The sequence below is a fragment of the Hordeum vulgare genome, chromosome 3H, assembly GCF_904849725.1.
Source record: "Hordeum vulgare subsp. vulgare chromosome 3H, MorexV3_pseudomolecules_assembly, whole genome shotgun sequence".
Taxonomy (NCBI): Eukaryota; Viridiplantae; Streptophyta; class Magnoliopsida; order Poales; family Poaceae; genus Hordeum; species Hordeum vulgare.
This window is the reverse complement of record NC_058520.1, coordinates 281,647,903-281,664,851: the sequence shown is the minus strand read 5'-3', so window position 1 is coordinate 281,664,851 and position 16,949 is coordinate 281,647,903.

Sequence of the window (16,949 nt, the reverse complement as noted above, 5' to 3'; positions counted from 1 at the left end):
TACCTGAAGGGCGAAACACAATTCAGAATAAATGGATCTTTAAGAAAAAGATGGACGCAGACGGTAATATCACTGTCTATAAAGCTCGACTTGTGGCAAAGGGGTTTTAAGAAGTTCAAGGAGTTGACTACGATGAGACTTTCTCACCCGTAGCGATGCTTAAGTCCATGAGAATCATGTTAGTAATAGTTGCATTTTTCGATTATGAAATTTGGCAGATGGATGTGAAAACAACGTTCCTTAATGGTTTCCTTACTGAAGAGTTGTATATGATCCAACAAGAAGGTTTTGTCGATCTAGAGAATGCTGACAAAGTATGCAAACTCTAGCGATCCATTTATGGACTGCTGCAAGCATTTCGGAGTTGGAATCAGTGCTTTGATGAGGTGATCAAGGCGTTTGGGTTTATACAAGTTAATGGAGAAGCTTGTATTAACAAGAAAGTGAGTGGAAGCTCTATAGCGTTTCTAATATTATATGTGGATGGCATATTTCTGATTGGAAATGATATAGAACTTTTGGGAAGCGTAAAGGATTATTTGAATAAATGTTTTTCAATGAAGGACCTAGGAGAAGCTGCTTACATAAGTCATCAAGATCTATGAAGATAGATCAAGATGCCTGATAGGAATTTCACAGAGCACATACCTTGATAAAGTTTTGAAGAAGTTCAAAATAGAATAGTCCAAGAAAGGGTTCTTGCCTGTGTTAAAAGGTATGAAGTTGACTAAGACTCAATGCCCAGTGACTACAGAAGATAGAGAAAAGATGAGTGTCGTAACCTATGGTTCAGACATAGGCTCTACCATGTATGCAATGTTGTGCACAAGACCTGATGATAGACTTTCCATAAGTACGGCGGGAAGGTTTCAAAGTGATTGAGGAATGGAACACTGGACATCGGTCAAGAATATTCTGAAGTACGTGAAAAGGACTAAGGAAATGTTTCTCGTGTATGGAGGTGATAAAGAGCTCGTCGTAAAGGGTTACATCAATGCAAGCTTTGATAGTGATCCATATGACTCTAAGTCTCAAACATGATACATATTTATTCTCAATGGGGGTGTGGTATGCCGGTGCAGTTCCAAGCAAAGCGCGCCAATTGATTCTACATGTGAAGCAGAGTACATAGATGCCTCGGAAGCGGCTAAAAAAGGTGTGTGGATGAAGGAGTTCATGGCAGATCTTGGAGTTCTGCCTAGTGCACTGGATCCAATGACTCTATTCTATGAAAACACTGATGCCATTGCTCTAGCCAAGGAACCAAGGTTTCACAAGAGGACTAGGCACATAAAGCGACGTTTCAATTCCATCCATGATTAAATCAAGGAGGAGGACATAAGTATTTGCAAACTACACACGAATCTGAATGTTGCAGACCCGTTGACTAAGCCTCTTCCGCGAGCAAAACATGAATAACACCACAACTGTATGGGTGTTAGGTTCATTACAATGTAAATCACATAGTGATGTGAGCTAGATTATTGACTCTAGTGCAAGTGGGAGACTGTTGGAAATATGCCCTAGAGGTAATAATAAAATAGTTATTATTATATTTCCTTGTTCAAGACAATCATTTATTATCCATGCTAGAATTGTATTGATTGGAAACTCAAATACATGTGTGGATACATATACAACACACAGTCCCTAGTAAAGCCTCTAATGGATTAGCTCGTTAATCAAAGATGGTTAAGGTTTCCCGACCATAGACAAGAGTTGTCACTTGATAATGGGATCACATCATTAGGAGAATTATGTGATGGACAAGACCCAAACTATGATCGTAGCATGTGATCGTGTTCGTTTATTGCTACTGTTTTCTACATGTCAAGTATATGTTCCTATGACCATGAGATCATGTAACTCACTCACAATGGAAGAATACCTTGTGTGTATCAAACGTCGCAACGTAACTAGGTGACTATAAAAGTACTCTATAGGTATCTCCGAAGGTCTCTGTTGAGTTAGCATGGATCAAGACTGGGATTTGTCACTCCGTGTGACGGAGAGGTTTCTCAGGTCCCACTCACTAATACAACATCACAACAAGCCTTGCGAGCAATGTGACCAAAGAGTTAGTCATGAGATTTTGTATTACAGAACAAGTAATGAGACTTGCTAGTAACGAGATTGAACAAGATATAGAGATACCTATGATCGAATCTCAGGCAAGTAACATACCGATGGACAAAGGGAATAATATACATGATTAACTGAATCCTTGACATATAGGTTCAACCGATAGAGATCTTCGTAGAATATGTAGGAGACAATATGGACATCCAGGTCGTGCTATTGGTTATTGACCGGAGAGTGTAGGTCATGTCTACATTGTTCTCGAACTCGCAGGGTCTGCAAACTTAAGATTCAAGGACGTTTCGGTATAGTTGAATTATGTATGTTGGTGACCGACTGTTGTTCGGAGTCCCGGATGAGATCCCAAACTTTAAGAGGATTTCCAGAATATTCTAGAGATGAAGATTGATATATAGGAAAGATGTATTCGGGTTCCAGAAAGTTTTTGGGCATTACCGGTAAAGTACCGGGGGTAACGAATGGGTTCCAGGGGTTCACCGCGAGGGGCCACCCACCCGGAGTAGAACCACATAATCCTAGAGGTGGCGCACCAGCCCCTGGTGGGATGGGCGGCCAGCCTCATGGGCCTATTTGGCCAAATAGAGAGGAGGTGGGGCAATCCCACCAGGAGGAGGACTCCTCCTCCACCAAACCGAATTGGAGGACTCCTCCCCCTTGTGCACCGCCGGCCAACCCTAGGGGTTTTTCCCTAGGGCGTCGCCCCTCCCTCTCACCTATATATAGTGGAGAGGAGAGAGGCTAGCTGCACCACAAGCCACGACACATCCCCTCTCCCTCCACTACTTCATGACACCCCGTAGGCTAGTTCAACAGAGCATGGTGTAGCCTTGCCAGATTGCTATCGGAGAATTCATCCACTTCTTCGCCCCACTTGCTGGATCAAGAAGGCGGGGGTCGTCATCGAGCTGCACGTGTGCTGAATGCGGAGGTGCCGTCCGTTTGGCGCTAGATCGTGATTGGATCGTGGGATGTCTTGCGATTTGGATTGCGAAGACGTTCGACTACATCAACCATGTTTCTTAACGCTTCCCGCTTAGCGATCTACAAGGGTATGTGGATCCGATCTCTTGTCTCGTAGCTGGTCATCACCATGGATAGATCTTATGTGTGCGTAGGAATTTTCTTGTTTCCCATGCAACGTTCCCCAACAAATTCAATATAGTTTCATAACCCAATTGAACATCCAATTACATAAGTGACTACACAACACATGTACATTCTTAAAAAAATACAGGAAGTAGACGATCATCAAATCATATTCTTCTTCCGGCGACTGTCGCCACTGCTGTGCTTTTTACTATCCCTCGCCGTCTACAGGAAGGAGTCACTTACTCATGTCAACGATCCTCTTCTACATCTCGTAGCTTGTGTACACGTCCTTGGCCGCGTACTTGATGTGTTCTTCGTCCAGTTCGTTCACCCATGCCTTGTGCTAGCTAGACTTGTCCTTGTCACACTTAGCCTTCATGTATTTGTAGTAGGGGTCAATGATGATTGCGTTGAGGTTAACCAAGGAGTACTTCCGCTTCTTCTTCTCGCCACCCCAGACCCTGTATTGACCATGAATACCGACAAGCTTTTGGCAGGCCGAGCCCGAGGTCTTGAGCACTTTTAGATCATTGGTGGTGTCTGCTACTTCTTGAGCTTGTGTTGCTTTTCCCTTGAGGAGGTCCCTTAGTTTGTTGAGAACCAAGGTATCAATCTAGTAGGAAGAACAAGCAAGGCTCCAATATTAGCACCTACACAAATAATCAAACACTTGCACCCAACGCAACAAGGGGGTTGTCAATCCCTTCACGATTATTTGCAAGGATGAGATCTGATAGAGATAGATAAAAGATTGCTATAACTAAAAGTAAAACAAAAGTAAATAAATTGCAGGAATATATTTTCGGTATTTTTGTTTACAGATCTGAAAATATAATATGGAAAATAGACCCGAGGGCCATATGTTTGAACACATGCTTCTCTCATGAAGGAAAATAATACGGTGGGTGAACAAATTACCGTCGAGCAATTGTTAGAAAAGCGAATAATTATGAAGATATCTAAGGCAATGATTATGAATATGGGCATCACGTCTGTGTCAAGTAGACCGAAACGATTCTGCATCTACAACTATTACTCCACACATCGACCGACTCCTGCGTGCATCTAGAGTATCAAGTTCATGAAGAACAGAGTAACACATAAGGTAAGATGACATGATGTAGAGGGATAAACTCAAGCAGTATGATGAAAACCCCATATTTTTATCCTCGATGGAAACAATGCGATACATACCTCGCTACCCCTCCTTTGTCACTAGGTGAGGACACCGCAAGATTGAACCCAAAACTAAGCACTTCTCCCATTGCAAGAATTACCAATCTAGTTGGCCAAACCCAACCCATAACTCGAATTGACTTGCTAAGATATGAAGTCATGCATATAAGAATTTAGAGAAGATTCAAATAATATTCATAGATAATCTGAACATAAACCCATAATTAATCGGATCTCGACAAACACAGTGCAAAAGAGTATTACATCGGATAGATCTCCATGAAGATCATGAAGAACATGGTATTGAAGAACAAAGAGAGAGAAGAAGCCATATAGCTACTAGCTATGGACCCGTAGGTCTGTGGTGAACTACTCATGCATCATCGGAGGGGAAATGGAGTTGGTGCAGATGCCCTCGTGATCAATTCCCTCTCCGACAGATTACCGAAAAAGTTCCCGGATTGGATCTCATGGGAACAAAGGCTCCCGGTGGCGGAAAAATATTTTCGTGGCTCTGTTTGGTATTGGGGGAATATTTGGGAATTTATAGGCCAAGGATTAGGGTTAGGAGGCCTGCCGGGGACCCAGAAGCCAGGGGGCGCACCCCTAGGGCGCGCTCTGCAAGCTTGTGGCCTCCCGACAGGTCTCCTGCCCCCTTGTCCAAGCGTGGCACGTGTCTTCTGGTCCAAGAAAAATCATTCTGGAGATTTTATTCCGTTTGAACTCCATTTAATATTCCTTATCTACAATACTCAAAAACATGGAAAACACAGAAACTCGCATCAGGCTCTAGATTAACAGGTTAGTCCCAAAAATAATATAAAATAGCATATTAATGCATGTAAAACATCCAAAACAGATAATATAATAGCATGGAACAATAAAAAATTATAGATACATTGGAGACGTATCAGCATCCCCAAACTTAATTCCTTCTCATCCTCGAGTAGGTAAATGATAAAAACAAGATTTTTGATGTGGAATGCTACCTTTCATATTTATCCATGTAATATTCTTTATTGTGGTATGAATATTCATATCCATAAGATTCAAAACAAAAGTCTAATATTGACACAAAAACAATAATACTTCAAGCATGCTAACAAGGCAATTGCTTCCTTTTGAAATAACATGGTCTTTGAAAGTTATCCCTACAAAATCATATAGTCTGGCCATGCTCCATCTTCCCCACACAAAGTATCTAAATCATGCACAACCCCGATGAAAGCCAAGCAATTGTTTCACACTTTTTATGTTCTCAAACCTTTTCAACTCTGACGCAATACATGAGCGTGAACCATGGATATATCACTATTGGTGAAAATGGAATATGGTGGAGGTTGCAAAAAGAAAGAGGAGAAGATAGTCTCACGTCAACTAGGCGTATCAACGGGCTATGGAGATGCCCATCAATAGATATCAATGTGAGTGAGTGGGGATTGCCATGCAACAAATGCACTAGAGCTATAAGTGTATGAGAGCTCAAAAAGAAAACTAAGTGGTCGTGAAAAAGATGAAATTCCACTAGTTATATGAAAGTGACAAAATAGGAGACTCTATATGAAGAACATGGTGCTAGTTTAAAGCACAAGTGTGGAAAAAGATAGTAGCATTGTCCCTTCTCTCTTTCTATCATTCTTTTTTGTGGTGGGCATCTTTGGCCTCTTTTATTTTTTTGTGGGCTTTGCTTGCCTCTTTTATTTTTTGGTAAAGTTCGGGTACCCATCCCAACTTGTGAGGGAATCATAGCTTACATCATCCTTTTCTCATATGGGACAATGCTCTAATAATTCAAATCATCACACTTTTATTTACTTACAACTCAAAGTTTACAACTCGATACCTAGAAATTTTTTTTGACTCTATATGAATGCCCCGGGTAGTGTACCGAGATATGCAATGATCTAGCATAGTAATGACATAGAAAACGGGCAAGCCATGAAAACATATGCTAGCTATCTTACGATCATGCAAAGCAATATGACAATGATGGTGCGTGTGATATAAAAAATGGAACTGTGGTGTTGCATGTCAATATATCTCGGAATGACTATGAAAATGCCATAATAGGTAGGTATGGTGGCTGTTTTGAGGAAAGGATATGGTGGCTGTTTTGAGGAAGGTGGTTTTAAGGTACCGACGAAAGTTGCGCGGTACTAGAGAGGCTAGCAAAGGTGGAATGGTGAGAGTGCGTATAATCCATGAACCCAACATTAGTCATAAAGAACTCACATACTTATTGCAAAAGCCTATTAGTTATCGAAGCAAAGTATTAGAAGCATGCTCCTAGGAGAAGGGTTGGTAGGAGTTAACCATCGTGCGATCCCGACTTCCACACAAAGGTTGACAATCATTAAACAAATCATGCTCCGACTTCATCACATAACGGTTCACCATACGTGCATGCTACGGGAATCACAAACTTTAACATAAGTATTTCTTTCAATTCAAAATTACTTACTAGCATGACTCTCATATTACCATCTTCATATCTCAAAACTATATGCAAGGAATCAAACTTCTCATCATATTCAATGCACTTAATATGAAAGTTTTTATTATATCCCTCTTAGATGCCATTATATTAGGACTAAATTCGTAACCTGAACTAATTACCATGCAGTTTTCAATACTCTCAAAATAATATAAGTGAGGTACGAGAGCTTAATAATTTCTATAAAATAAAACACCACCGTGCTCTAAAAGATATAAGTGAAGCACTAGAGCAACATTGCTTAGCTCAAAAGATATAAGTGAAGCACATAGAGTATTCTAATAAATTCACAATTCAGCGTGTCTCTTTCAAAAGATGTGTGCAGCAAGGATGATTGTGGAAAACTAAAAAGTAAAGACTCATATCATACAAGACACTCCAAACAAAGCACATATCATGTGGTGAATAAAAATATAGCCTTAAGTAAATTTACCGATGGATTGAAGACGAAAGAGGGGATGCCTTCCGGGGCATCCCCAAGCTTAGGCTTTTTGGTATCCTTGAATATGGCTTGGGGTGCCTTGGGCACCCCCAAGCTTAGGCTCTTGCCACTCCTTATTCCATAGTCCATCAAATCTTTACCCAAAACTTGAAAACTTCACAACACAAAACTCAACAGAAAACTCATGAGATCCGTTAGTATAAGAAAAATAAATCACCACTTTAGGTACTGGTGTGAACTCATTCTTTATTTATATTGATGTAATATTTAATATATTCCAACTTCTCTATGGTTCATACCCCCTGATACAACCATAGATTCATCAAAATAAGCAAACAACACAAAGAAAACAGAATCTGTCAAAAACAGAACAGTCCGTAGCAATCTATAAACTTCGAATACTTCTGTAAATCCAAAACTTCTGAAACATTAGGACCATCTGGGAAATTTGTATATCAATCTTATTTAAAAAAATCAGATCAAAAGCACCTTCGAGTGAATTTAAAATATTCCTGGACTGAGAGCAAAAGTTTCTGTTTCCTGCAAAATCAACTTGCAAACACTATAGACCATCCCAAAGGTCTTATTTGGCTCAAACACTAATTAAAACAAAAAACACAATTATTACAGAGGTAATAATGTGTGCATCACTCAAAAACAGAATCAAAAACAAAAACATAAAAATAAAATTGGATTGCCTCCCAACAAGCGCTATTGTTTAACGCCCCTAGCTAGGCATAATGCAAAACATCTAGGTATTGTCATTTTCGGTATTGATGATTTTTGTGAGGGCCTTATCAAATCCATGGGGGGGGGGGATCTTTCCTCTTCCTCGGGTTTCTTGGGTAAGAAGCCGTCTTAATGTCCAAAATATCCAAATTCTTATTGCAAAGGGTAATCAAAGTATTCAAACGGTTGAGTTTTCCACTAATATGTTTAAGGGGTTTGTGATATTGTTGTATCTCGACTATGTGCTTATGTTGGCCACTCAATTTGTCGAGAATTTGAACTCCCTCTTCTGAGAAATTAAACCCCCTTTTTAGTGGAGGAACTCCCAAAATCGCCTCCAAAACTTCATAAGCAGCGTTTGTATCCAAAACAATAAAATTCCATTTTGATGCGAAATCTAAGAGTTCTCTATGATGTAAAGCCAATCCAATGTAAAAATTTCTGAGAAAAACCTTTGCATCTCCTTTTAGGTTGGAGATACGATAAGATTCCATTAGCGTGTACCAAGCGTCTTTCAAATTTCCCCCTTGTTTTTGTTTGAAGTATAAAACTTCAAAATTTGGTGACAAAGGGGAAGTGGTAACGCCAGTAATAGAAACAAGTATGAGATCCGGAAGGAAAGAGGCAAACGAAAGAAAGGAAAATCTTTTGGTATTTTATGAAAATCTTTTTAGAAGTGGGGGAGTTGAAAACGAGAGGGGAATGACAAATAAAGTAAATGCAAGATATGAGTTTGTGATGGGTACTTGGTAAGCTTGATCTTGCTATGTATCCTCCCCGACAACGCCGCCAGAAATCCTTCTTGCTATTTCTTGAGCTTGCGTTGGTTTCCCTTGAAGAGAAAAGGGTGATGCAACAAAGTAGATAAGTATTTCCCTCAGTTTGTTGAGAACCAAGGTATTAATCCAGTAGGAGGAACAAGCAAGGCTCCAATATTAGCACCTACACAAACAATCAAACACTTGCACACAACGCAACAAAGGGGTTGTCAATCCCTTCACGGTTATTTGCAAGGATGAGATCTGATAGAGAGATATAAAAGATTCCTAGGACTAAAATTAAAACAAACATAAATAAATTGCGGGAATATATTTTTGGTATTTTTGGTTTATAGCTCTGAAAATATAATATGGAAAATAGACCCGGGGCCATAGGTTTCACTAGAGGCTTCAATCATGAAGGAAAATAATACGGTGGGTGACCAAATTACTATCGAGCAATTGATAGAAAAGCGATTAATTATGAAGATATCTAAGGTAATGATTATGAATATAGGCATCACGTCCGTGTCAAGTAGACCAAAACAATTCTGCATCTACTACTATTACTCCACACATCGACTGACTCCTGCCTGCATCGAGAGTATTAAGTTCTTGAAGAATAGGGTAACACATTAGGTATGATGACATGATGTAGAGGGATAAACTCAAGCAATATGATGAAAGCCCCATCTTCTTATCCTCGATGGCAACAATGTAATACGTGCCTCGCTACCCCTACTTTCTCACTGGGTGAGGACACCGCAAGATTGAACCCAAAACTAAGCACTTCTCCCATTGCAAGAATTACCAATCTAGTTGGCCAAACCAAACCCATAACTCGAAGAGACTTGCTCAGATATGAAATCATGCATATAAGAATTGAGAGAATATTCAAATAATATTCATAGATAATATGAACATAAAGCCACAATTCATCGGATCTCAACAAACACACCGCAAAAGAGTATTCACGAATAGATCTCCATGAAGATCATGAAGAACATGGTATTGAAGAACAAAGAGAGAGAAGAAGCCATCTAGCTACTAGCTATGGACTCGCATGTCTGTGGTGAACTACTCACGCATCATCGAAGGGGAAATGCAGTTCATGTAGATGCCCTCCATGATCAATTTGATCTCCGACAGATTACCGGAAAAGGATCCCATATTGGATCTCATGGGAACAAAGTCTCTCGGCGGTGAAAAAGTATTTTCGTGGCTCTGCTTGGTATTGGGGGAATATTTGGGAATTTATAGGCCAAGGATTAGAGTTAGGAGGCCTGTAGGGGACCCACAAGCCAGGGGGCGCAACCCCCCTAAGGCGCGCCCTGCAGGCTTGTGGCCTCCCGGCAGGTCTCCCGCCCCCTTCTCCAATCGTGGTAGTTGTCTTCTGGTCCAAGAAAAATCATTCCGGAGATTTTATTCCATCTGGACTCCGTTTAATATTCCTTATCTGCAATACTCAAAAACATGAAAAAACAGAAACTGGCACTAGGATCTAGATTAATAGGCTAGTCACAAAAATAATATAAAATAGCATATTAATGCATGTAAAACTTCCAAAATAGATAATATAATAGCATGGAGCAATAAAAAATTATAGAAAGGTTGGAGACGTATCTGTGTCCACCATTGCAAACCTATTGTCATGGTTGTTGACATTCCTGACGAAAAGCTTGCAAGGCCTTTGCCCAGGCAGTAGTGGTAGACGAGGACATGATGGTGCACGCACAACTAGGTGATGACAACCTTCTGATCATACCTGTCACTACCATCTGTGTACTAGAGGTCGAAGCCGACCAGTTTGCACTTGTCATCCTCAGCAATCAGTTGCTCAATAGTGTCCATGGAGTTCTCCACCACGACCAGTCATTTGTGTACACCATCAAGAGGTCCATCTTCCTGACGTGGGTCTCCATTTTGGCACGAATGGTGAATTATCACTCGGCACCAACAACCGCTGGGATCGCCGCCATTGGATCCGCGCGCGAAGGTTGAAGAGATGTGCATCCTCTCTTTATTTGTCATCGTGGGTGTGCTTCTTGTGATGTGTGGCACGATTGGAAGGTCGAAGGGATGATGGTAAATGGCTGCGGGAATAAATGGGTGGGTGTCAGACGACCTGGCATTTTGGCACGTACGCATTGTAGTTTTTGCAGCGCTTGACTGCATGGTGGTGCATGATACATCTCCAACGTATCTATAATTTTTGATGGTTCCATGTTATTATCTTGTCAAACTTTGGATGTTTTGTATGCCTTTTATATCTTTTTTGTGACTAACTTATTAACTCAGTGCCAAGTGCCAGTTCCTGTTTTTTCCGTGTTTTTGACCCTTTTCAGAGGAGAATATTAAACGGAGTCCAAACAGAATAAAACCTCCGAAAAGATTTTTTTCCGGAACAGAAGATACGCAGGGAGCTTGAGAACCAAGGCAGAGGGCACCAGGGGAGGCCACAGGCCCCCTAGCTACAGCCTGGGGGGGCACCTAGCAGGCTTGTGGGCCCCCTGTGGCTCCTCTGCCCTACTTCTTCCGCCTATAAATCCCCGAAAAATCCAAAACCACGGGAGAGAGCCACGAAAATACTTTTCCGCCGCCGCAAGCTTCTGTCTCCGCAAGATCCCATGTGGGGCACGTTCCGGTGCCTTGCCGGAGGGGGGATTCGGACACAGAGGGCTTCTTCATCAACACCATTGCCTCTCAGATAATGCGTGAGTAGTTCACCATAGACCTTCGAGTCCATAGCTAGTATCTAGATGGCTTCTTCTCTCTCTTGGATCTTCAATACAAAGTTCTCCATGATCTTCATGGAGATCTATCCGATGTAATCTTCTTTTGCGGTGTGTTTGTCGAGATCCGATGAATGGTGGATTTATGATCAGATTATCTATGAATCTTATTTGAGTTTCTTTTGATCTCTTATATGCATGATTTCATATCCTTGTAATTCTCTTCGAGTTGTGGGTTTTGTTTGGCCAACTTGATCTATGATTCTTGCAATGGGAAAAGTGCTTGGTTTTGGGTTCATACCGTGCGGTGACCTCACCCAGTGATAGAAGGGGTAGCGAGGCACGCATTGTGTTGTTGCCATCAAGGGTAAAAAGATGGGGTTTATATCTATTGCATGAATTTATCCCTCTACATAATGTCATCTTGCTTAAGGCGTTACTCTGTTTGTCATGAACTCAATACACTAGATGCATGCTGGATAGCGGTCGATGTGTGGAGTAATAGTAGTAGATGCAGCGAGTATCGGTCTACTTGTCTCGGACGTGATGCCTATATGTATGATCATTGCCTTAGATATCGTCATGACTTTGCGCGGTTCTATCAATTGCTCGACAGTAATTCGTTCACCCACCGTAATATTTGCTATCATGAGAGAAGCCTCTAGTGAACACTATGGCCCCCGGGTCTACTTAACATCATATTTCCAGCCTTATTTGTTTACTTTGTTGCACTTTCCGCCTTCAGATCTCACCTTGCAATCTTTCGTGAAGGGATTGACAACCCCTTTGTAGCGTTGGGTGCAAGTTTGCTGTTTTTGCGCAGGTACAGTGGAGACTTGGCTTGATACTCCTACTAGATTGATACCTTGGTTCTCAAACTGAGTGAAATACTTACTACTACTGTGCTGCGTCACCCTTTCCTCTTCAAGGTAAAAACCAACGCAAGCTCAAGAGGTAGCAAGAAGAATTTCTGGCGCCGTTGCCGAGGAGTGTCAAGTGAAGCTTATCCAAGTAACCGTAGCAAACTCATCTCTTGCATTTACTTTTTTTGCCTCTCGTTTTCCTCCCCCCCACTTCTGAAAAAAAACATTACAATTTTTTTTTGCCTTTTTCGTTCTCCCTTTTCTTTCGCTTGCTTTCTGTTCGCTTGTGTGCTTGTCTGCTTGCTGAAGTCACCATGACTGGAAACACCAAACTTTGTGACTTCTCGAATACTAACAATAATGATTTTATTAGTACTTCGATTGCTCCCGCCACTAGTGCGGAATCATATGAAATCAATGCTGCTTTGCTGAATCTTGTTATGAAAAAGCAATTCTCCGGCCTTCCTAGTGAAGATTCCGCATCCCATCTTAATACCTTCATTGAGTTATGCGATATGCAAAAGAAGAAAGATGTGGATAATGATGTGATTAAATTGAAGCTATTTCCGTTCTCGTTGCGAGATCGAGCAAAAACTTGGTTTTCATCTTTGCCCAAAAATAGTATTGATTCTTGGAACAAGTGCAAAGATGCTTATATATCCAAGTATTTTCCGTCGGCTAAGATTATCTCTCTCCATAATGATATCATGAATGTTAAGCAACTTGATCATGAACATGTTGCACAATCTTGGGAGAGAATGAAATTGATGATTAGAAATTGTCCTGGCTTGAGTCTTTGGATGATTATACAAATCTTCTATGCTGGTTTGAATTTTGCTTCTAGAAATATATTGGACTCCGCCTCCGGTGGAACCTTCATGGAAATCACATTAGGAGAAGCCACAAAACTCCTAGACAATATCATGACAAACTATTCTCAGTGGCACACTGAAAGGTCACCTACTAGTAAAAAAGTACACGCTATAGAAGAAATTAACTCGTTGAGTGCTAAGATGGATGAATTAATGAAATTTTTTGCTAGTAAAGGTGCTCCTTTAGATCCAAATGATATGCCCTTGTCTTCCTTGATTAAGAGTAGCAATGAAATCTTGGATGTTAATTTTGTTGGTAGGAATAATTTTGGCAACAACAATGCTTTTAGAGGAAACTATATTCCTAGACCTTTCTGTAGTAATCCCTCTAATAGCTTTGGCAACTCCTACAACAATGCTCATGGAAATTACAATAAATTACCCTCTGATCTAGAGAGTAATCTTAAAGAGTTTATCAACTCGCAAAAGATTTTCAATGCGTCCATAGAAGAAAAACTACTCAAAATTGATGATTTGGCTAGGAGCGTTGATAGAATGTCTCTTGATATTGATGCTTTGAAAGTTAGATGTGCTCCTCCCAAGATCAATATGGATGAAACTTTGAAAGCTATGCGTGTTTCCATGAATGAGAGTAAAGAAAGAACCGCCCAAATTCGTGCTAGACATGAATGGCTTAAAAAGACGTGTTCTCGTGATGAGAATCACGAAGATCTTAAAGTGCTTGGTGTGACTCCCATTGAATCCTTGTTTTCTAGTGTCAAACCTAATGATGATGGGGCTGGATATGAATCCAGTTTGGTTGAAAAACGCCCCAATGATTCGGAGTCCATCTATCTTGATGCTAAAAGCATTGAAACTGGAGTAGAGGATATCAAAACTTTGAGTAGTAATGAAACTACTACTTTGGATTTCAGGGAATTCAATTATGATAGTTGCTCTTTGATTGAATGTATTTCCTTGATGCAATCCATGCTAAACTCTCCACACGCTTATAGCCAAAACAAGGCCTTTACCGATCATATCGTCGATGCTATGATGAAATCTCTTGAAGAGAAACTTGAATTGGAAGTTTCTATTCCTAGAAAACTTCATGATGAGTGGGAACCTACTATCAAAATCAAGATAAAAAACTATGAATGCAATGCTTTGTGTGATTTGGGTGCTAGTGTTTCCGCGATTCCAAACTCTTTATGTGATGTTCTAGGCTTCAATGAGATTGATGAGTGCTCTCTTAATTTGCATCTTGCGGATTCTACTGTTAAGAAACCTATGAGAAGGATAAATGATGTTCTTATTATTGCAAATAGGAACTATGTACCCATAGATTTCATTGTGCTTGATATTGATTGGAATCCTTCATGTCCTATCATTCTTGGTAGACCTTTCCTAAGGATTGTTGGTGCTGTCATCGATATGAAGGAATGGAATATTAGATTTCAATTTCCATTAAAGAAGGGAATGGAACATTTTCCTAGAAATAAAATAAGATTGCCTTATGAATCCATGATGAGGGCTACTTATGGTTTGAGTACCAAAGACGACGATACGTGATTATATCGCCTTATGCCTAGCTAAGGGCGTTAAACAATAGCGCTTGTTGGGAGGCAACCCCATGAATTTATCTTTGCTTTTTTGCTTTCTTTTTTGTTGCATCCACACCATCATAATTCTGTTACGATTGTGTTTTTTGTGTTTCTTTTTGTGTTTGAGCCAAGTAAAACCTTTATGACTAGTTTTGGTGATGGTTGTTTGATCATGTTGGAAAAAGACAAAAACGTTTCGCTCACGAAATTATTTTTCATTTTTATCCAGAAAGAGCTTTTGAGTTGATTATTTTTGCTGCTGGTTGATATGTCAATTTCCCAAATTTTTCGTAATTATTCATAATTTGTGAGATACCAGAAGTATACGAAGTATACAGATTGCTACAGACTGATCTGTTTTTGACATATTCTGTTTTTGTTGTGTTGATTGCTTATTTTGATGAAACTATGGATAGTATCGGGGGGGGGGGGGTACTAGCCATGGAGAAGTGAGAATACAGTAATCTAACACCAATATAATTAGAAATAAAGTTTGCTACAGTACCTAAATAGGTGGTAGTTTGTTTTCTTGTGCTAATGTTATCACGAGTTTCTGTTTAAGTTTTGTGTTGTGAAGTTTTCAAGTTTTGGGTGATGTTCTCATGGACAAAGGGATAAAGAGTGGAAAGAGCTCAAGCTTGGGGATGCCCAAGGCATCCCAAGCCAAATTCAAGGACACCAAAAATCCTAAGCTTGGGGATGCCCCGGGAAGGCATCCCTTCTTTCGTCTTCAATCCATCGGTAACATTACTTGGAGCTATATTTTTATTCAACACATGATATGTGTTTTGCTAGGAGCGTCGTGTATTATAGGTGTCTTTTTTTTGTTTTGTCACAATCATCCTTGCTGCACACCTTTTGAGAGAGACATGCACTCATCATGAATTTGCTAGAATACTCATTGAGCTTCGCTTATATCTTTTGAGTTAGGCAATTTAGCTCACATGTGCTTCACTTATATCTTTTGAGCTAGATAACTTTGCTCTAAGTGCTTCACTTAGATCTTTTAGAGCAAGGCAGTGTCATATTTTGTAGAAATAAGAACTCTCGATCTTCACTTATATCTTTTTGAGAGTGCTCTCTGTGAGTAACTTGGTAGTTGGCTTGTGCTATGAAAGTAGTCCTAAAGATGATAGGCGTCCAAAGAGGATACAATAAAACCTCCATATTCTTGTGCATTGATTAGAAAGAGAATTTTGATTCCTCTCAATTAGTTTTGAGACATGGATTTGGTAATATTAAGAGTCATGTTAGTAGGGTGTTGTAAATCTAGAAATACTTGTGTTGAAGTCAGTGATTCCCGTAACATGCACGTATGGTGAACCGCTATGTTAGGAAGTCGGAGCATAATTGATTTACTAATTGTCATCCTTTTTGTTGCGGTCGGGATCACGCGATGGTTAACACCTACCAACCCTTCCCCTAGGAGTATGCTTTTAGCACTTTGTTTCGATTACTAATAAAAACTTTCGCAATAAGTATGTGAGTTCTTCATGACTAATGTGAGTCCATGGTATAGATGCACTTTCACCTTGCACCATTGCTAGCCTCTTTAGTGCCGCACAACTTTCGCCGGTACACAAAACAACCATAGATCTTCCTCAAAACAGCCACCATACCTACCTATCATGGCCTTTTCATAGCCATTCCGAGATATATTACCATGCAACTCCCACCGTTCCGTCTCATGACTTGTGCCGTCACTTACATATTGCCATTGCATGATCATAAGATAGCTAGTGAGATGTTTCAACGTCATACGCCAAGCTAGATCGTTGCACATCCCGGTACACTACCGGAGGCATTTCCTATAGAGTCATCATCGTTCTAAGCATTGAGCTGTGAGTAAATGAAAGTGTGATGATCATCATTATTAGAGCATTGTCCCATGTGAGGAAATAAAAAAAAGAGGCCAAATTTTCCCACACAAAAAAATATATGGAAAGAGGCCAAAGAGCCCAAACAAAAAAAAGAGAGAGAAAAAGAGAGAAGGGACAATGCTACTATCTTTTCCACACGTGTGCTTCATAATAGCACCATGTTCTTCATGATTGAGAGTCTCTTGTTTTGTCACCACCATATACTAGTGGGAATATTCATTATATAACTTGACTTGCATATTCCAATGATGGGCTTCGTCAAAATTGCCC